This window comes from Vicia villosa, linkage group LG3 (assembly GCF_029867415.1).
Source record: "Vicia villosa cultivar HV-30 ecotype Madison, WI linkage group LG3, Vvil1.0, whole genome shotgun sequence".
NCBI lineage: Eukaryota > Viridiplantae > Streptophyta > Magnoliopsida > Fabales > Fabaceae > Vicia > Vicia villosa.
The window spans coordinates 46,161,630-46,183,857 of record NC_081182.1 but is presented as its reverse complement, the minus strand read 5'-3'; the positions used below and the strand labels follow the sequence as shown (position 1 = coordinate 46,183,857).

The window sequence follows — 22,228 nt, the reverse complement described above, 5'->3', positions numbered from 1 at the left end:
CAAGTTACACGTCTCTGTTGCTTTCAATTCTTTATTAGGAAGTTTTATCTTTATATGATTAATCAAGATTATGAGTGAGAAAATGTTCTAATCTCACAATTTTGGCATTTCATTAGTACCTAATGTTTAGGATTCTTGACAAGATGCTCTTGTTGCTATAAATATTGCTAACATTATTTTTCTTGTGTGAAGTGATCATCTTAAATACTACAGCTATAAATGATGTTTTGGACTTTGAAGAAATATTAATTAACAAGTCACATGATTATGAAGAATTGGTCAATAATAATAATAACTATGAAATAGACATAAACAAAGTTTAAGGATGAACATGCTGATTTCAACTCTCATTAAGTGTTTGAATATGATGTTTTATGTTGTATTGTTTGGTTTTAAGTTCAAGGAAAATTAGAGGTTAATTTGTTACGCAAGGACTTGTGTTACTGTCGATAGTAGGATTAAATCTATTTTATCTTTTATGGTGAGACTAGATAATCTTAACTTATGTCGTTGTTTGTGTAAGTTGTTTTCTGAGGTTAATTAGGTGTCAAAATGTAATTAGGACAAGAGGCAACTTCTACACACATACCTTTAACACATACTTGTATGATAAATTTTGTAAGACGGATACCTCACAACACAATTATGTCCAATATTCAACATGTGTCGAAAGTTTTGTTTTTTCTGTTAGTTGATTAACTGTACAATTGTGTATTGATGTATAAATATCTCAATTTGAATTGTTAATAATAACGTCACTATTTTCACCATATTTTCTCTGATTCTCACTCTCTCTCTCTACATTTCCACACTTATTTATTGTTCTCCTGTAATTGAGTTTTGTCCTAACATTTGACATCAAGAACTTGATTATTTGATCAAAATCGTAGTGTATAAAAATGCTTTCTATCTCCAATGAACGTATCCATGCAAATCTCCCGATTCTTGATGCGAAGAATTATGATAAGTGGTGCAAATAGACGAAGGTGGTGTTTGGTTATCAAGATATTCTTGAAGTGGTTAAGAATTGTGTTAATCCACTTGTTGAAGGTGCAACGACTGCACAAAGGAATGCACATAAGGAAAAGAATACGAAAGATTTCAAAGCTTTGTATCTCATTCATCAATGTGATGCTGATAACTTTGAGAAGGTTGATGACTACACAACCTCAAAGAAAGTTTGAGAAATTATGTAGAAAAATTATGCAGGAGTTGATAAAACAAAGGTGGCGAGGTTACAAACTCACAAGAGAAAACTAGAATTAATTTAGATGGAAGAGAAGGAAACCATTAGTGAATTTACTACAAGCATCACAAGATTGATGAATCAAGTCAAATCATGTGGAGAGACAATCACTGAGCAATATGTGGTTGATAAAATCTTGAGATCTTTAGCATCAATATTTGATAATAGTGGATGCAATTAAAGAGTCCAAATATCTTTCCACCATGAGCAAAGAAGAGTTGAAAAGTTTTCTTGAGGTACATGAGCAGAGAATGAAGGAGAGGAATGTTGACAATATAGACTTGGACATTTGAATTTTAGAGATCTCAATGCTATGCATAAAAATAACATGGTTATGTGGCTGCCATTGATCAATATGCCAACTGAAGTATGTGAAGAGTCTGTGCAGGCCAAGCAACACAGAGGCAACTTTAGCAAAGATGTAGTATGCAGAACCAAATGTCATCTTGAGATGGTCTATTCAGATATTTATGGTCCGATGTAAGTTGACTTAATTTGAGGCAATATATACTTTTTTACTTTCTTTGATGATTTTAGTAGAAAGTTGTGAACTTAGTTGATCAAAAGAAAATATGTGATGCTGGAAGTTTTCAAGAAATTCAAATTTATGGAAGCAAAACAAAGTGACCACAAAATAAAAACACCAAAAATAGACGATGAAGGTGAATATGTCTCAAATGATTTTGGGAAATTTTATGATGAAGCGGACATTGTACTTGAGGTAGTTCCACCCTACCGCCTCAACAAAATGGAGTCAAAAAAAGGAAGAATCGATCAATTATTAACATGATGAAAAATATGTTGAAAGAGAAGCATTTTCCAAAAGAATTATGGGGAAAAACGATGTTCACAACGACATATTTGTTGAATATGTATCCAACAAAGAAGCTAAAAGTATTACACTCAAAGAATCATGGTCTGGATTCAAACCAAATATGAGTCACTTGAGGGTGTTTGGTTCAGTGACGTATAAACATGTTTCGGATCAGCTTAGAAAGAAGCTAGATTACAATGGAGAACAAATGGTACTTGTTGGGTATCATTCTACGGGTGGTTACAAACTTTATGAGACAGTTAATAAGAGAATCATAATCAGTAGGGACGCGATTTTTGATTAATTAAGGGAATGACATCACACAATAACCAATTACCAGCCAGTTGTGACTAGTTACCATAATGCTGAAACTATTCCTGCAGTATTTAGAGGGACAAAGATTGCAGCCGGTGAAGTCCAAATTGAATAAAACGTGAGAAGATCAACAAGGCAAATAGGCATGCCTGCGAGATTGCACGATTGTGAGCTGCTCATGGATAATGAAGTAAATAGTAATGGTGATCTTGTTCATTTTGCGCTCATGGATGAATTCGAATCGATGAAAATGGATATATATATATATATATATATAATGGAGGAGGAACTGGAGTCAATTGATAAAAATAAGACATGAGAACTAAGTGATATACCTCAAGGATAGAAGCCAATTGGTGTAAGATGGGTGTACAATGTGAAGGCAAATTCCAAATGTGAAGTAATCAAAGCATAATGCTAGATTAGTGGAAAAGAGATTCTTGCAAAGAGCAGGCATAGACTTTGAAAAAGTATCTACATCATTAGGTAGAATTGAAACCATAAGGCTAGTTGTTAGTATTGCAAATAAAAATAATTGATCCATATACTAAATGGATGTAAAATCTGCATTTTTCAGTGATCCATTAAAAGAAGAAGTGTATGTGGCACAATTTTGTTATGAAAAATTAGGATTCAAGTTTTATATATTGAGGAATGTGTTGTATGGATTGAAGCAAGCACCAAGAGCTTGAAACAAGAGAATTAATGAGTTTATAAAGGAGATATGATTTGATATATGATTATTCGAACACGGTGTGTATGTAAAGAAGGATACAAGTAAATGAGAGATCATCCTATGTATCTATGTTGATGGTTTATTGATTACAGGCAACAATGAAGGTTACATTATCGAATTCAAGGCTAATTTATTGAAGGAGTTTAAGATGACTAACCTTGGTCTCATGATATATTTTCTCGGCATTGAGTTTCACAAGTTTAAAAAGGGATCGCTCATGCATCAAAGGAGGTATGTACTTGAGATATTGAAATTGAGCATTGTAATATGGTCATTACCTCTATAGAACCAAGGTTGTAGTTGTCAAAGAATGAAGATGAGCAGGATATTAATCCAACGTAGTATATGAGGTTGATTGGATCATTGTGGTACTTGTGCAATACGAAGTCGAATTTGGTATATAACATGTGTATAATGAGCATGTTTATAGGGAAGCCAAAGTCATCACACTTGGCAGCAATCAAGAGAATTATGAGATACATCAAATGTTTGATTGGCTGCAAAATTTTGCTTCCCGCAATGGATAAAGGTAAAAACTACAAATTGCTTGATTATACCGACTCAAACTGGTGTGGATATAAAAATGACAAAATCTACTGTTGGATACATCTCTATGTATAGAGAAACACCAATCTCTTGGTGTTCTAAGAAGGAACCATTTGTGCCACACTATTCTTGCGAGACTGAGTATATTGCAACTTTTATGTGTGCGTGTGTCAAATTGTATGGTTGATGAATTTGATGAAGGAGTTGTGCAACACAAGTTGTGACTTTAATGATAGATAAACTTTTCGCTATAAAACTTGCCAAGAATTCCATCACACATGGGAGAAACAAGCATATAGAAATGAGATTTCACTACTTGAGAGAGCTTGTAAGTGAAGAGAAATTGAAGTTGGGGTATTGCAAAAGTGAAGATCAAGTGGCCATTTTGCTAACTAAAGGAGTGTCAATTGAAGTGTTTAAGAGGTTGAAGAAACACATGAGTGTGGAAGACTTTGAAGACTTGAATTAAGGTGATGTGTTGAAGAAAAAATAAATTAAGTAGGGTTTAATCGATTACATGTTTTGTGTAATCGGTTATCATCTTGTTCAGTAGCAAAAGAATCAAACAGAAGCGACCTACAATCAATTACTGATTTGGTATAACTAGTTACTACCTTTGCTAGAAGCTAACAGTAGCTACGTGTAACCGGTTTCAACTTTTATGTAATCAATTAGATGTTCAATTTTTTTTCTTCTATTTGTTGGTTAACTATACTGTTGGGTATTTATATATAAATACCTCAATTTAAATTGTTAATAATAATGCCACCATTTTCATCCTATTCTCTTTAATTCTCCCTTTCTCTACATTTTCACATTTGTTTATTTTTCTCTTGTGATTGGATTTTGTCCCAACAAATACATATTCAATACATTTAATTAATTTATTTTTTAATGAAAATCAAAATTTAATTAAAAGATAAAAAATTGTGCTAAAATTCTTACTATAAGCAAATTTTATTTTATTGACGTGAGGAAAAAATATTTATAATGGCAAATTGGCATACACTATTTGTAATTACTAGAACTAATATGCAATGCAAGCTATAGCGTGAGGGTTAGATGAGAAGATAAGAAGATAAGAAACAATAAAAATCATTTAATATTGAACAGTACAATTGAAGCAAACAGAAAACAAGATAAGGGTCAATAAATATCGCCTAATACAAACAAACAATATTGTCACGATGTGGAGTTAAATCACAGAAAGCAAGTTTTTACATTTATTACCAATAATCACACTAACTAACAAGTGTTAAAGAACACCACTTTCTCGATTCCTATTTTGTTTTATTGCTGTGTCATATTGGATGTCCTTATCATGTTTTAGTTTCGCTTTATACATCAATAACCTTCGTCTACGGTTAATCACATTTGATAATTGGTTGGTCTATGTTGGTGTTTGGTCAAGTGTCACTTGCGCATGTACAACCAAAACAAAAAACTCATAGGTTTAGAAGCTATGATGCCCCTATACTTAGGATCATTATTGCACACCTCGTGACAGTAATTGTGAGTTGTTGGGTTTGTAGTGTAAACTAAAGTTCTAGAATGCTATTAAACCTAAACCCCAAAATCTTTGGTGATTGGGATTTACAAAGAAAAATTGTTGATACTCCAACAACTTTTAGTAGTATCGCTTTTCTTTATGATATCGCACAAAAAGTCCTTAATTTTTTGTTGTTGTCATCTTTAACATTATTATTTTTATTTTATAAAAGTGTACTAGTAATGTAGTGATTTTTTCTTTCTTTCAAATAACCATTTTTTAACCTTTAATACTAATATATCATCTTTCTATCATAATTTCTAATATATCTTAGTTTATAATTTTTTTTCACTTGATTTATATTTAAATATATTTAAATATGCTAACATGTGCCCTTATAACACATGTTAAAAACACCATAATTAAAAAAATTAAATGTAACAAAGTCATATTTGAAGTTTTAATACATTTAATGCACGTGTTCTAAGAAAATATTTCTATGAATAGCTTAATAATTTGTGCCGCTGAAGCATATGTTAGCCTTTTCCAGTTAAATAAGAGATGTTAATTGAATTGATGCTTTGTATTTTTTTTTAAAATTTTATTTATGTTTTTTTTCATATTTAATTTTTTTTTTTCCAGATTTACCTACGAAGTACTTTATCTGAGAAAATAAAATATAAACTTTTGTAGGAAAATTCACAAGAAACGTCAACTTTGTAGGAAACTTTGTATTTAACGTAAATAAATTTAAAAAAATATAGAGCATCAATTCAATTGGCGTCTCATATTTAAATATAAGATCAAACACCATAGACTTTAATTGATCTATATTTTTTGGTTTGAAACATGAATATATTAAGAATTATGATGGAAAGATGAGTATATTAGTATTAAGTGTTGAAAAAAATAGTTGTTTGAAAAAAATCTAATATGGTAGTTAATTTTTAAAATAATAATAGTCATATTTGTGATTCATATTTTTATTTTTACTCACCATAAAAATTATTTTTACCATTTACTTATTTATTCACAACAAAAATGACTTTTATCATTTATTTAATTTTGTATCGTAAAAATAAATTTTAGGGTTGACATAGTTGATCTGATTCAAGGGACAATGTGTCAGAGTAGCTGCTAACTTTAAAGACTTTCCATGGTTTTTAGAAATGAGACTCATTGTCACCTTATATTTTCATCATCACAGGGAAACTTTCTATTTCCATAACTGATGTTGTTCGTAGTAGTTTTTGAAGTTCTATTTTCATCTCTAGTAATTGACCTCAATTATTTCATCTTAGGTTTACAGATGAAGTTATCCTTTTTTGAAAGGAAAAAGTCACAAAACAGAGCTATTTCCATCACATTTGACACATTTAGTTGTGCATAAGGGCCGAAGATCAATCTTGCTATGTCTCGTGCTTTCTATTCTTCTAGAATTTCTCAGGCTAAAATTAATCAACTGACTTCAATATCAGGTATCCACACTTTTCTGGATAAATACCTGAGCTTTTCTATCCTTAAGGATAGGGCCAGAAGACCGAACTTTTATTTCATCTTAGAAAAGATGCAAACTCTTGAATAAACAAGCTTCTCAACGAGCCTTTTAGATTAGCTCTTGCTACTTTGATTTTGTCTTGTATACCTTATTACTACATGCAAAACAATTGTCTCTCTTAAAATATTTCTTAAACAATTGATCGTATAACATGTAACTTTATTTGAAAGGGAACCACCTCCACTGGTGTTCATCTAGTTGGCTGGAAGAAAATTACTCGCCATATAAAGTTGGGTGGTTTAGGGATTCGATCAACTAGAGATGCCAACAAACCCCCCTCAGTAATCTAGGTTGGGATGTGTTTCGAAATAATGCTAAACTTTGGGTATGTCTTTTTTCTCGAAAGTACTTGTTTGGTGCCCAATGACACCCTATTTCTTCTACAAGAGGTACGTCCACCTAGAACTTTCTTATTAAAGTAAATAATTGTTGACCAAATGACTCCAAATACAAGAGAGGGAGAACTTATGATATTAAAAATCGAAAATACTTTTAAAATCAATTTATATTAGTCTAACACAGATGTGGTAGCGAAGGAGATGGAAATAGATAGGAAAGAAAAATAAATGACAGAAAGTAAAGAGATAGAATAAAGGAGATTACGTTCGAGATTTATACAAGTTCGACCTACCACTTGGCCAACTCTCGTCTCGAAGAGTTTCCTCTTGAAATCTCCATTAATAATAAGTCTTGAGCTTTTGAGTATATATCCACGAACCTTCTTACAACAAACGGGGATGTTACACAAGCTGATCCCTAAACTAAATGGAGCATTTTATAGGCTAAGCTCACTAACCAAACAAATATTTTAACTCGCTAATCTCAAAAATCAAAGATAGATTATCATATGGTAATCTCAAGAATCAAACAAAAAATATTGCTAAAGAAAATCACACCCTTGAACAAGAATAAATGTATCACAACACAGTATAATCAAATTCTCCAATTTCTGCTACAATCACTAGTATTCTCTTGGCCCATAGATTCTATTGTTAATTATGTTCACATATCTGTCAAAGATTTTTTTCTCTATACCTCCATACATTCAACACTTGTATACTCAACCCTCTCCTCATGTCGACACTGAGCTCACCACCAAAAACCTTAAGTTTAGAAGAAGTAATCATTTGATCCGATCACATAAATGATACTTACACTATTAAAAGTGACTACTCTTGAATCCTCCACAATAAAATAGAGTTTCATGATTTTATCAATGCCACTCAATCCTAAAATTGGACCGGGAAAGTATGCCTCAAAAAATAAAAATCCTTATTTTGGATTGCTTGTGAGAGCTTTGTTCCCACACTCTTTATACTTCACCAAATACAGAGTACACATCATAACATCTTTATTATAGGAATTTTATGGATTTGAAGAAACTATAATACTATTTATATTTTTCATAAATTAATTTTTAAGTATAGACTCTTCCTAACTGTCCACTTTATGGCAAATTCTTTCATGATGTTTTATATGTTCAATTATTTATGATTAAAATTGATCTTGCCTTTAAAATTGATAATAATAAAAAAATTATGATTTATAATTTTTATATATAGTTTTTTTATCAATTCACTAATCGTACGTATGCTAGCTATTTTAACATGAAAATAAGAAGCTACGTGTTATGTTTATATTTCAAGAAATGCAATGTGAAATATTGTAAAGAAAGTCTAAGAAAATCAAATGGCAAGGCAAAGGTAGGACACAAGTTCACGAATCATGTCCAAGTCCAGGAAGCTGGGGCAGGACCATGCCCTTAAATCTATACCATTTCCTATCTTTTTCATCTTTTCAATGCTAGAAACTACGTGGGGATAGATAGTAGATAGATGCATTCACCATCCATGCCAACTTTTTTATTCATTTCTTTATGAAAATGACACCAATTTTGTCCTCAAACGGCCATTATTAACCTTGCTTTCCGTTTGGGCAAGTATGACGAATTCATCTCACAATCTGGTCTTCATGTAAACGTCAAGCTATTAAAATTTTACGGCCATGAGGGGTCCTCTTGCTTTTTGAGATAGGATAGGTGTCAATGAGGCAATTGCACCAAATGGATGGATGGCACTAAGTTAGGTATTAGGTGACTCAAAGTCCAAGATGAAGTGATTGCTCTTCCAATCATAAGTTGCTTGTGTTACTCTTAGATTCGTTTAATCATTGTGTAAGGAATCATAGATAGTGGAGAAAAGAAAACATTGGCAGCATAGGAATCAAGAATCATATGTGATATCAGCAACAAAACTTTAAATATAGAGATAGTCATAAGCTTTTGTTGTTTCACTCTCATATTGAGTTGTTACTATAATTTAGCCAATGCTAAGTTTGATAAAAAATTGTTAGTTGGGTTGAAAATTATAGTTAAAAATATATGGAATCCTTAATATCTATAACTTCTATCTATTATCATAAATATTTTTTAATTATGGTTGATGATTATCCTAAGCATATTTGATTTATCTTATAAAAAAGAAGTTTGAAGTTAAAAATATGATGCATGAACTTGTTATTTATGATAAAACTCAATTTAATAAGAATATTAAAAATATTAAGTTTGATAGTGAGTTTACATATCTTGATTTTTATACAAACTTTGATATTATTTATTGAACATCTTGCATTGAAACATATTGACAAAACTCTCTTTTTTGGAAAGGAAAATAGACATATTTTTAATGTTACTAGAAGTTTATTATTTCATGCTAACCTTATAAAAATATTGTCTTTTGGTGTCCAACATGCAATTCATTTGATTAATATGTTACCATCAAGTTCCATTAATAATTTAACTCCTTAATCTTAGGAATTAAAGATTTTTCATTCTCTTGATTTTGTTTTCATTCTTCAATGAAATAGAACCAAGTTAGATTCTAGATAAAAAAATACTTTTTAATATATATATATATATATATATATATATATATATATATATATATATATATATATATATATATATATATATATATATATATATATATATATATATACACGGAATGTATCAAGTAGAAGGAGTTTTAAATAAGAGATAAGAGGATTCAATCCAAACCATTAGATTAATCAAGAGAGAGAAATAATAGTTATATTAATATTTTAATAATTAATTTAATTTCTCTCTCTTGATTAATCCAATGGTTTGAATTGAATCATCTTATCTCTTATTTAAAAATTCCTCCTACTTGATACATCCCCTATATATATATATATATATATATATATATATATATATATATATATATATATATATATATATATATATATATATATATATATATATATATATATATATATATATATATATACGAGAAGAGATCAAATTACACCATAAGAGTTACACCACGAGTTACACTCACTCGTAACTTCATTTTGAATAAATATTTTTTTTAAACCAACCGTTGGATTGAAACATACTATCGTATAGATCATACCTATAAAGTTTGAGATTAATCTATAATGATTTATTATGTCATTGAATTACATCAAAATTAACGTTATATGAAAGTTCATTTTGACGTTAATCTTTGGATATCTTGATAGCATAGTAAATTATTATAGATTAATCTCAAACTTTATAGGTATGATCTATATGATAGTATGTTTCAATTCAACGGTTGATTTTAAAAAGTATTTATTCGAAATGAAATTACGAGCGAGTTTAACTCTTGGGGTGTAATTTGATCCCTCATATATATATATATATATATATATATATATATATATATATATATATATATATATATGGGACGACTCAAGTGAGAACATTTGGATATTATGAGAAATGAGAACAATGAATCACGACCATTAAATTTTGATTTGTTGATTTTAATGGACTAAATTGGTTTCTCTTTCTATGATCCTTAATATTTATTTTAAATCAACATAGAAAGAGGAATCAATCCAGTTCATTAAAATCAACAAATTAGAATTTAATGGTCGTGATTCATTATTCTCATTTCTCATAATAACCAAGTGTTCTCACTTGAGTCGTCCCCATATATATATATATATATATATATATATATATATATATATATATATATATATATATATATATATATATATATATATATATATATATAGTAAGTGTAGAAGAGTTACTTCAAATCTTAACTATTGATTTTTATTAATTCAACAGTTTTAATTGATCATTTAATCTAATTATTTTTGGAAATAATTTTCGACATAAAATATTAATTAAAATCGTTATATTAATGAAAATCAATGGTAAAAATTTAAAATAACTCTTCTACACTTACTCTTAGAGTAAGAATATCCCTTCTTACATATAGACAGACTGAATTATCTATGAAAAAAAAGATACTTAGACCAACATATGTTCTGACAAGCATGCACGTGCAAACTTTATTGAAGTTTCTCTATTATGGAATTGTAGAATGAGGATTTTACTGTCAAACATATAGTCCTCAAAGCCTCTTCTAGTAAAGTGGTCTGAGATTAAAAAATATATTCCGACAATTAATATGTTTTTCATACCGTTTTTCTTTGATATTTTTGATTTTCAACATCAAACTGATCTTTTATAAAAAATCTAAAAAATTATGTATAATAATTTTGTGTCTCTTAGATTAATAAATATAATTTTAAAGGGATTTATTATATCATATAAAAGATGATAGCGGCATAATTATTTTTTTTGACAGAAAATAAATGATATTCATTCATTCAAATCGATAGAGTACATCGTTGCAATACAAATTCAAAATCGCCAAAAACAAAAAGGATGAATCTGCGAACAAATCCACAGCATCCATGTTAATAGCATAAAACGGCAAATTGCATATGCCTACAAATATTAATGTATTGATTGTATTGAGATGTTCGAAATATTCATGCTTCCGGATCTGTAGCGTTGACGACACCAAAGTCATTGATTGAATCTGCACTAGATCGAAACTAATCTTTCAACCTGAAACAAATGAACACCGCACAAAAACGAGAAATACAAAATACCCGCACAAAGACGAGAAATCAAAATACACCACAGAAATATGGGAAATCAAAACAAACGATGACCCACGAAATCACAAAAAGACAAAAAGAAAAGGTGTGAAAATCACTTATTTAAGTAATAGATAAACAAAAAACGATTTGGAGGGGTGATTTTGGATCAAAATTGATCCTAAATCACCCCTCTTTGAGAGAGAGGAAGGCTAAAGAAGAAAAGTGACGGTTAGGATAGAAAATTGATCCTAAATCACCCCTATTAATTATTGCCCATTTGTCTATCATTTATATATAATTTTTATTACTATATAAAAATACTAAGCTGAATTTTTATTACTATATAAAGAAACGAAGAAGAGATGAAGATAACATACAGAAGGATGTGACACATGTGGAACAAGAGCATTTTTTATCGGCATGTCCTGGCAGCCAGGGCTGCCGGGACCAATGAAAATACTAAGCTGGAATTGCCGGGGCTTGAGCAACCCGAGAGCGATTCCCAACTTACGCACGCTAGCTCGTAGATACCACCCCGATATTTTGTTTCTGTCTGAGACTCTTGCTAAATCTCGAAAGTTGGAAAGTATCCGTGTTATCTTAAATTTTGATGCGTGTCTGTCGGTGGACGTGGACGGTAGAAGTGGTGGAATTGCGGTCTTGTGGAAGAATAGCAGCAAGTGCAGCATCCTGAATTTTAACAAGAACTTCATTAATATTCTGGTGCAAGATGTGGTTAGAGGGGATTGGAGGCTTACGTGTTACTACGGTTATCCAGAAAGAGCTCGTCGACGGCAAGCATGGGATTTAATTCGTGAGTTACATAGGATGTCGTCGCTTCCATGGTGCATCATAGGTGACTTTAATGACCTTCTTTCTCAGAATGACAAACAGGGTATACATCCTCACCCGAACTGGTTGTGTTCCGGCTTTCAAGACGTGCTTGGTGACTGTGATCTTACGGATATTTCCCTCGAGGGATACCCGTTTACCTGGACTAAAAGCAGAGGTACATCCCACATGATTGAGGAGAGGCTTGACAGGGCCGTTGTCTCGTCGCATTGGTTGAAGATTTACCCTCAGGCCAAGTTATCAAACCTTATTGCATCTTACTCGGACCATAGTCCTATTTTGTTGAGTTGTGATCCGGTTCGTGATCGCCGTAGTAGAAGAAGATTTAAGTTTGAAAATTGGTGGCTAGGTGAGGAAGGGTTGTAGAATGTTGTAACTAATAGCTGGAGGGCGGTTAGCCATGCTACTGTTGTGGAGAAGATTGCGGTTTGTGCTTCTGATTTGGAGCACTGGCAGAGAACGTGTGTGAGGAATAATAATGAGGAGAAAGACATTATTTGTGCTAAATTGGAACAGTTTCGAGGTTGTGCGGATCCGGAAAGTCTTACTCTCTATATGGAGGCTTACAATGATTATAATAAGGTCCTTATTCGTGAAGACACTTACTGAAGACAAAGGGCAAAGACTCACTGGTTTCGGGATGGTGACCTTAATACTAAGTTCTTCCACCGCTCTGCGTCAGCTCGTCGTAATTTTCAGAAAATTAATATGCTATCCAGTGATGACCGTGTAGAGGTTCGGGATCAAGATGGTTTATGTGGGGTTGCTAAAAAGTACTTTGAGGAGCTGTTCCAAGCAAAGACAGGGTGCTATGAACCGGTACTGTCGTTGATACATCCTGTAATATCCAATTTCGACAATGAGCTACTTACTGCACCGTTGACAAAGGAAGAAGTTTTCGTGGCTTTGAAGCATATGCATCCTGATAAGGCCCCAGGCCCTGATGGGTTTAATCCCGCTTTTTATCAAAACTTTTGGGATCTTTGCGGTGATGATATTTTTACTGAAGCCAAACTTTGGTTAGACAGGGGCTTCTTTCCGCCCACGCTTAATGACACAAATATTTGCCTTATTCCTAAAAATGGGAACCCATCTAGCATGAAAGACTTGCGGCCTATTTCTTTATGTAACGTGGTGTACAAAATTATCTCAAAACTCCTTGCTAATAGGTTGAAGAAGTGCTTGGATAAATGTATTGGGGAGGAGCAATCTGCTTTTGTTGAAGGTAGATCAATCCTCGATAATGCCATGATTGCTTTTGAGGTTATCCATGCTCTTAAGCGGAGGACTACCGGTAATAATGCCCAATTGGCCCTGAAGATTGACATAAGTAAGGCATATGATAGAGTCGATTGGGGTTTCTTGAGGGGGATGTTAGTTCGGCTGGGTTTTTCAGAGAAGTGGACTCAGTGGATGATGATGTGTGTATCGTCTGTGAATTATTCTGTGCTTGTGAATGCGGACAGTGTTGGACCTATTCAACCAGGGAGAGGATTGAGGCAGGGGGACCCCTTATCCCCTTATCTCTTTATTCTTGCTACTGAAGGCCTTTCAGCTCTTGTGCGTCGAGCGGTGGCTGGAGGGGATCTCCATGGGATCAAGATTTGCAGAGGGGCACCTAGTGTGTCTCATCTGCTTTTTGCTGACGATTGTTTTCTTTTTTGCAGGGCAAACTTAACAGAGGTTCATAAAATAATGGAGATCCTTAAGGTGTATGCTGACGCTTCGGGGCAGGAAATAAACTTGTCTAAATCTGAGGTGTTCTTTAGTAGGAACATCACCTTACCTGCTCAGAAAGACTTGGCCAGCATTATGGGAGTGAGTCATGTACTTGGCACAGGAACTTATCTGGGGCTTCCTTCCCTGATAGGGCGTAGTAAAAAGGTTATTTTTGGGTATGTGAAGGACAGGATTTGGAGAAAGATTAATTTGTGGAGAGGGAGGCCGGTTTCTAGAGCGGGGAAAGAAGTTATGATAAAGTCAGTGCTTCAGTCCATTCCTTCTTATGTTATGAGCCTTTTTGTCCTCCCTGATGGTATTATTACGGATATTGAAAAAATGCTTAACTCATTCCGGTGGGGAGGAGGAAGTAATCGTAGTGGTATTAAGTGGATGGCGTGGGATAAGTTGACTTGTTCTAAGAAAGAAGGCGGGTTGGGTTTTCGTGATCTTAAGTCGTTTAATCTGGCGATGGTAGCAAAAAGAGGGTGGCTTCTGTTGTCTAATCCGCACTCTCTCATGGGTAGACTCTATACAGCAAGGTACTTTCCCCGCACCTCTTTCTTTAATGCTAATTTGGGTAATAATCCTAGTTTTGTCTGGCGTAGTATATGGCAAGCTAGGAAGATTCTTTCCCTTGGTTGTAGGTGGAGCATAGGAGATGGGAGGAATATTTCTGTTATGGGTGAACCGTGGATTAGGGGTATCTCAGAGGGTATGATGCCTGGTCCTCAAAAACAAGAAGTATATGGGCTGATGGTTAGTGATCTCTTGTCCCCTAATGGGAAAGGTTGGAATGTTCCTGTCATTAAGGAGTTGTTTGACTATGGCACTGGGAATGTTGTCTTCCAGGTTCCTTTGATCGATGATGTGGTTGAAGATAAGTGGACTTGGAAGGAGGAGCAGAATGGATGCTATAGTGTCCGTACGGGGTATAGGTTGTGGAGGAAAGAGCAAAGTTGTATAGGTACTTGTGGGGTGATGGGGGAGTGGAAGAGCCTATGGAATATTAAGGCCCCTCCTAGAGTGAAGCACCTGCTGTGGAGGATTTGTAGAGATTGTCTTCCTACAAGAATGAGATTGCATCAGCATCATGTTCCGTGTCCGATTATGTGCCCATTGTGTGATTCGAACGTGGAGGATTCGTGGCATATTTTTTTCGGGTGTAATGTCACGAAACATTGTTGGCAACACGCAGGTTTGGCTCAGGTTGTGGATTCCCGGTATAATAATTTTCATGATTTTATCTCTTTGATCTATGACGTGTGTTCTAGGGAGGATCCTATGGTGGCCGGAAGGGTAGCGGTTATGATGGATATCTTGTGGAAAAATCGTAATAATATGGTTTGGAATAATGAAAGCGAGGGTTATTCTATTCTTGGTTCTCATGCTCTTTGTGTTTGGCAGGATTGGTTTAAGGCTCAGATTAATACTAGCCATGAGTATATTCCTACTATGTCGGTTAGATGGAATCCCCCGGTGGAAGGGAGTATGAAGTGTAATGTTGATGCGGGTTCTAATACTAGTAGGGGCACTACGAATAGAGGCTGGTGTATTCGAAATCACGTTGGTAACTTTGTGTGTGGGGGAGCAGCATGGGATTTTGGGTCTCTTCCTATTATTGAGGCGGAAGCTTTGGCTATTAAAGAGGCTATCCTTAGTGTTATCGACCTTCATATGGAAAAGGTTATCTTCGAGAGTGATTCGCAAAGTACTATCCAAGCTATTCATTCGGGTATCTCTAGTTTGTCCGAATTTAGTTTTATTATTTCTTCAATTCGTAGTTTGTTGCTTAATTTTCCTAACTTTGAGGTTAAGTTTGTAAAACGCCAAGCGAACTCGGTTGCCCATTCCTTAGCTAAGGCGGCCGATTCTTGGACTAGGCGTAGTTGGGTTAATGAGATTCCTCCTTGTATTGCTACTTTGTTGATTAATGATATGAGTTGATTTTGATTGTGCCAAAAAAAAATGAGATTAAATTGCTAACAATACGTTGTCTTTAGAAGTGTTTTTCACGAACACATTTGCCTTATCTCTCTAAAGCTGACTTTTCTGATATACATTATTATGTTGATTTAGATAAATGTTCTACTTGATTAAATGACTTAAATTGAATTTGAAGCAATAACTAGAGCTAACCATAAAGATATATAAACCTCCTCATCCAATATAAATCAACTTATTTTATATTAGGGTAATGTTAATGAGTGCTCCAGAGACACTGATTAAGAATTTTAAATGATATATTTTATTTATTAAATACTTTTATTAAATATAATGAAAATTAAAATAATTGACTATTGTAAAAAATAAAAGATATATATATTTTTGAGAACGTTTGTATTCAATATATTACAAATTTAAATAAATGATTTATTTAAAAAATATATTTTATATTCGAAATCCTTAATCAGTGTCCCTGAGACACTCATTAGTGTAACCCTTTATATTATAGTACCGAAGAACAAAGTATGAGAAAATCTACTAGATAATGGTTCTACTTTTGTCATATAGATTTTAATCCTCAATTGCTTATAACATGTATCTCTCTCACTACACACATGTAAATGTAATGTATCTTATCCCAAGTGTTTTTAGCTTTATCTTATCAAGTCATTTCAGCTAGGGGTGATCAAAACCAAACCAACCCAATAGAAATCCGCAAACCAAACCAAACCGAAACCGCAAAAAACCGCATTTGGTTCGGATTAGTTTGGGTCATCTTTTAACAAAACCGCATGGTTCGGTTTGGTTTGCGGTTTGTATTTTATAAACCGAACCAAACCGAATCAAACCGCATTATGTTACAACCTAACTTTTACTTAACTCACATCCAACCCAAACTTAAATCTATAATACTTTAACCTTATGATTACGAACAATTTTCTCATCCTTACACATGATTTTAGTCTCGATCTTCTCAAATCTCTAATAGCATTATCGCGTCTTCTTTGCCACATACATTTTTCCTCTTTTTCTATAATCTCTACTCTCTTATATTCTTTCTTTTTCACCTTCTCATTTTTAGGCAAATGTTCCCTATTTCAGTTTCGTTTTTATCGCACATCTTCTTCTCTAATCTCTCAACTCTTTTGTTTTTTCTTTTTCACCTTCACTAATCTCTCGTATCTTCTATTTTTTTGTGTCATTCTAATAATTTTTATATTGGTTTATACTATTATTTTATGTTTATTATTCCACTTTTGTCTAATTTAATTTTTACATATTAAATAGAAAATTATTGTCAAAATATGACGGGTTTTGTTGTTATTTAATAGTGTATGAATGTCTAAATACAAAGTTTCGTTATCATCTATATGTATATGAATGGTTTAATAAAATATTTCTAAAAAACCGAACCAACCGCACCGAACCAAACCACATTAGGTTGGTTTGGTTTGGTTCGGATTTTTTTAAAAGTCAATCGAACCAAACCAAACCGCACGATTTTTTTTCTTGCGGTTCGGATGATTTTTTTCGTCAAAACCGTCCAAACCGCACTGCGATCACCCCTAATTTCAGCTGCTCACCTATTTCATGTGATTATTATTTCTAATGTTGTTGAGCCTCATACTTATAATGAAACTGCTAAAATCTCTTGAATGAGTTAATGGCAATGAGTTAATGCCATGCCATGCAAAGAGAATTAAAAGCTAATGAATTGAATTTTTTTTTCGATAAGCACAACTAATGAATTGAATAATAAATGGAGTTGGTTGAACTACCTAAGGGTAAACATGTCATAATTCTAGGGGAGTTATATAAATTTTGTTTCATGTCGGTGAAAGAATTAATAACATGTACTTTAAGGTATATGTTAAGCATACTATAAAAATTAAATATAATTAAATATAATAAAATTTTATTTAAAGTTTTAATATACTAAATACGTGTTCCAAAAAAATATTTTTGTAAATCATACATAATAATAAATCAAAATGAGTTTTTGGGCAATTTTGACAAGTGTCATGCTCATATCAATTTTCATGTTTTACAAAATTTCTAAAAAAGGAAATCTTTTATTTAAAAAACAATTATTGTTTTATTAATTATTTACATTAAATTTTTATTTTATTTATTAATTGAAGGATATGGATGGATTCTTGTGGCCACACGATTTTCTTTGTAATTAGTTTTGATCTATGCCAAAATTTTAAATTATGTAAATATGACATTGAGAAATGAAAAGTTATTTGTATTTTTCCTCTCTCCATTAAAACCAAACAACCCACACAACCCACCTGCAACTGCAATAAACCTTCTTCTTTACTTACCATCACCCATCACAAACCGCATAAAAACACCTTAACACTACCTCCAAAAAAACCGTAAACTCACTTCAATATAAACCTCATTCTACAACCACGTTCTCCTTCCGATGTTCACTCTCCACAACTTCAACAAGCGGAGCCAACACCTGCCACCATCATGTTCCGACGCAAAAGGCTTATCTATCACCGCATCGGACAAATCTCCATGGAAAACCACTAAATAACAACCAAAGTAAACCCAATCCACCATCACCCGTTTCGCCGTCGGTAACTTATTTAATCTATTTTCTGATGGAATGTTTTACAATTGCAGGACAGCTCCACCCTTGGGTCTTTCAATGAGGAGGTTAGATATAAAAGCTTGACTCTTTTCTTTCCTCTCTACTGAATCGATTCACGGTTACAAAAGATGATTTCCTCTCAGTAGCTTAAAAGGGTTAGTATTTTGTGTTGCAATTTGTTTGACTATCTGTTAAATTAGTTAAGGGTTGTGTGTTTTGGACTGCAATATTTTTATAATATTTTCCCGTTAAAAATAATAATTGATGAGTGGTTATTTTTTATAATGATGCAGATTTTATGTCCGTTCATCTCCATTCTACACCCAACCTCAATATTTTCCTCTCTCTAGGATGTTTGATGCTGATATCAGTGACAATGTTACTGGTCAAGGATGTGTAATTAAGGCAAGCTTTTTTCAGAACATTCATATTTTTTCTATTGCAAATTTTTTATCAAAGTTATATGAAACTTAAAATAAAGTTGCAGGCAGAGAACTATTTATCGTGTAACATTGCATGTATCTTTATATTTATTATCTTTATACTTATATTGTATTTATTTATGATATGGTAGAAGTTTTTGTTTTGTTTTGCAAAATATAAATTTATTGGAATTGGGTTTCTTTGTAGAGTGGTCATGGTCAATTGGCTAGACAGGTGACGTTGTTGATGGTGTTTTGCGATTATATAGGGAACTGCATAAAGGGTATGTAATTGTGTATTCATGTTTATGTTCATTGAAATCTAAATTTGTTTCAGTTTAATCCTTTGTTTAGTTATATGTTGTGTTTGATTTTTGTGGACTCAAGGTGTTTGTTGTTTTGTCAAACGGTGTGTAGAATGCGATTTCAGCGCCGAGACCTGCTAACTTCTACAAAAGATTGAATTCTATTCCTGGTCTGATTGAATTTTATTCAATCTTCATTTTATTATCGTAAATTTGTGAACAATTTGTATCTTTGATTTGCTTGATCACTAAAATAAATCTGCATGCAAGAGATAGTTCTATTGGATAATGATGGAAGAAATAGATTCGGGTTTAAGAGAGATAGAAGACCAAATTGCCTCAAGTCTTATTAAAACTTAAGACATATCACCTCATCTCACATCATAAATACTATAAATATATATTTTTACTATAATTTATATCATGTTATAATGTAGCAATCAATTAGCAAGTTTAAATAAAAAATCAGAATAATCAATTTAAAAATAGTTGAATATTGAATAAAAATCAATTTTTAAATAATTGAACAATGAAAACACAAAATAAGTAAAAAAAAAATTAAAAGAAACAAATTCTACAAAAAGTATTTAGTGTCATTTAAACCATAGAATTATTATTACAATTCATAAAATATATTATTCTTTATGACATTAATTATTTTTTTAATACCATTTATTATTTATAATTTAATCAATTCATTTCATTCTCTCCAATAAATAATTTAATTATTGTTGTATTAAAATCTAAGATTGATAATTATAAAAAAAAATTGTTTGTCTAAAAAATATTTATAAATAAATGGAAAAAATATATATTTCAATAACTTACAAATTTTATATAAAATATATCGACTTTTATATAAAATATATAGGATATATTTCACTTTTTATTTTTAAAATTATGACATATATTACTTATATTGATATTAAAACATAACTAATGAAATTTAAATTTAAATTTATAATAAGTTTAAGAAGTTATTTCATACTTTTTTTATTTATTTATAGTAGTTTGAATTAAATTATTATCTCATTTATAACTTTTAAAAATTTTAATTTGTTTACTTATTACCACTATTACAATTTATTTTTAATAAAAACAGAAATTTTATGATAATAATTGAAAATTATTGTTCATATATATATATATATATATATATATATATATATATATATATATATATATATATATATATATATATATATATATATATATATATAGGGGACGACTCAAGTGAGAACACTTGGTTATTATGAGAAATGAGAACAATGAATCACGACCATTAAATTTTGATTTTGTTGATTTTAATCGACTGGATTGGTTTCTCTTTCTATGATCCTTAATATTTATTTTAAATCAATATAGAAAGAGAAACCAATCCAGTCGATTAAAATCAACAAAATCAAAATTTAATGGTCGTGATTCATTGTTCTCATTTCTCATAATAACCAAGTGTTCTCACTTGAGTCGTCCCCTATATATATATATATATATATATATATATATATATATATATATATATATATATATATATATATATATATATATATATATATATATATATATATATATATACTTAAAACAATATATAAATTCAAATAAGGGAAATAAAGTACTTTTTTTTTAATTATGTATGTTACAAATAATTAATTTTAAAATTACAACTAAATTAATAATAAATAATTATTAAATGATTTTTGATTTAAAAACTATTAAATTTGTAAATTATTTTTTATTAAAATAACAATTTTCTACAATTAACAATAACTAAAAAACATACGTTTTATAATATATAGAATATATTTCATTTTTTTTATTTTTAACATTGTGACATATATTAGTTATATTGATATTAAAACATAATTAACCAAATTTAAATTTAAATTTATAATAAATTTAAGAATTTATTTCGTACTTTTTATTTATTTATTGTAGTTTAAATTAATTTATCATCTCATTTATTACTTTTGAAAATTTTAATTTGTTTACTTATGATCACTATTACAATTTATTTTTAATAAAAAGAGAAACTTTATTATATTTTTATGATTAGAGAGAATTTCTATTAATCTGTCTATTTTTCATTTGTAAAACACTATTTGTTTGTTTTTTTTACTCAATTTGATTTTAAATTTTGGTAGTTTGTCAAATGTTTTTAGTGATCTTTTCTCACATTCCACTGAAAAGTCTGTGGTTTTATTAGACATGCTGTTATTTATCCCACTACTACAATTTCATAAGATTAGAAACCAATGTTATGACAGAGACTAACTTGATACAGATTAGAAAAATCCCTGCACCTCTGAATACTAAAATAATCTATTTTCCAATCAAATTCTATTATAAAGAACTTCCCTCTATCTTTCTCAATTTATTTTAAACAAAACCTAGATAATATACTATACTATAATTATCACTAATATGCTAATAATATAATAATAATTGCCACTTAAATAAACATAACTGCTATAAAATTAAATTATGAAGGAGAAAATTGAAGAGGACCATTAATTAAAAAATAACCAAGTTTATAATTTACTTTAAAGTTGGTTAAATTTGTGAGATTCAACCATGTAATTTTTATTAAAAAAATATAAAAACATATTTACGCCTAATTTTAATTATTATCATTATATTTTATTATCAATCATACTAAATTTTATATAAATTAAAAATTATTATTATTATTTACATTTTTTAAAATTT

General features: G+C 31.0%; 1 long non-coding RNA gene across 1 annotated transcript; it reads left to right on the top strand.

Moving 5' to 3' along the window:
• Window positions 1-18,428: 18,428 nt before the first annotated feature.
• LOC131655612 (uncharacterized) lies at window positions 18,429-19,205 on the top strand. Its single transcript, XR_009299833.1, has 3 exons — window positions 18,429-18,746; window positions 18,828-18,950; window positions 19,089-19,205. It is a non-coding gene; the product is annotated as an uncharacterized LOC131655612 (long non-coding RNA).
• The last annotated feature ends 3,023 nt before the right edge of the window (window positions 19,206-22,228 follow it).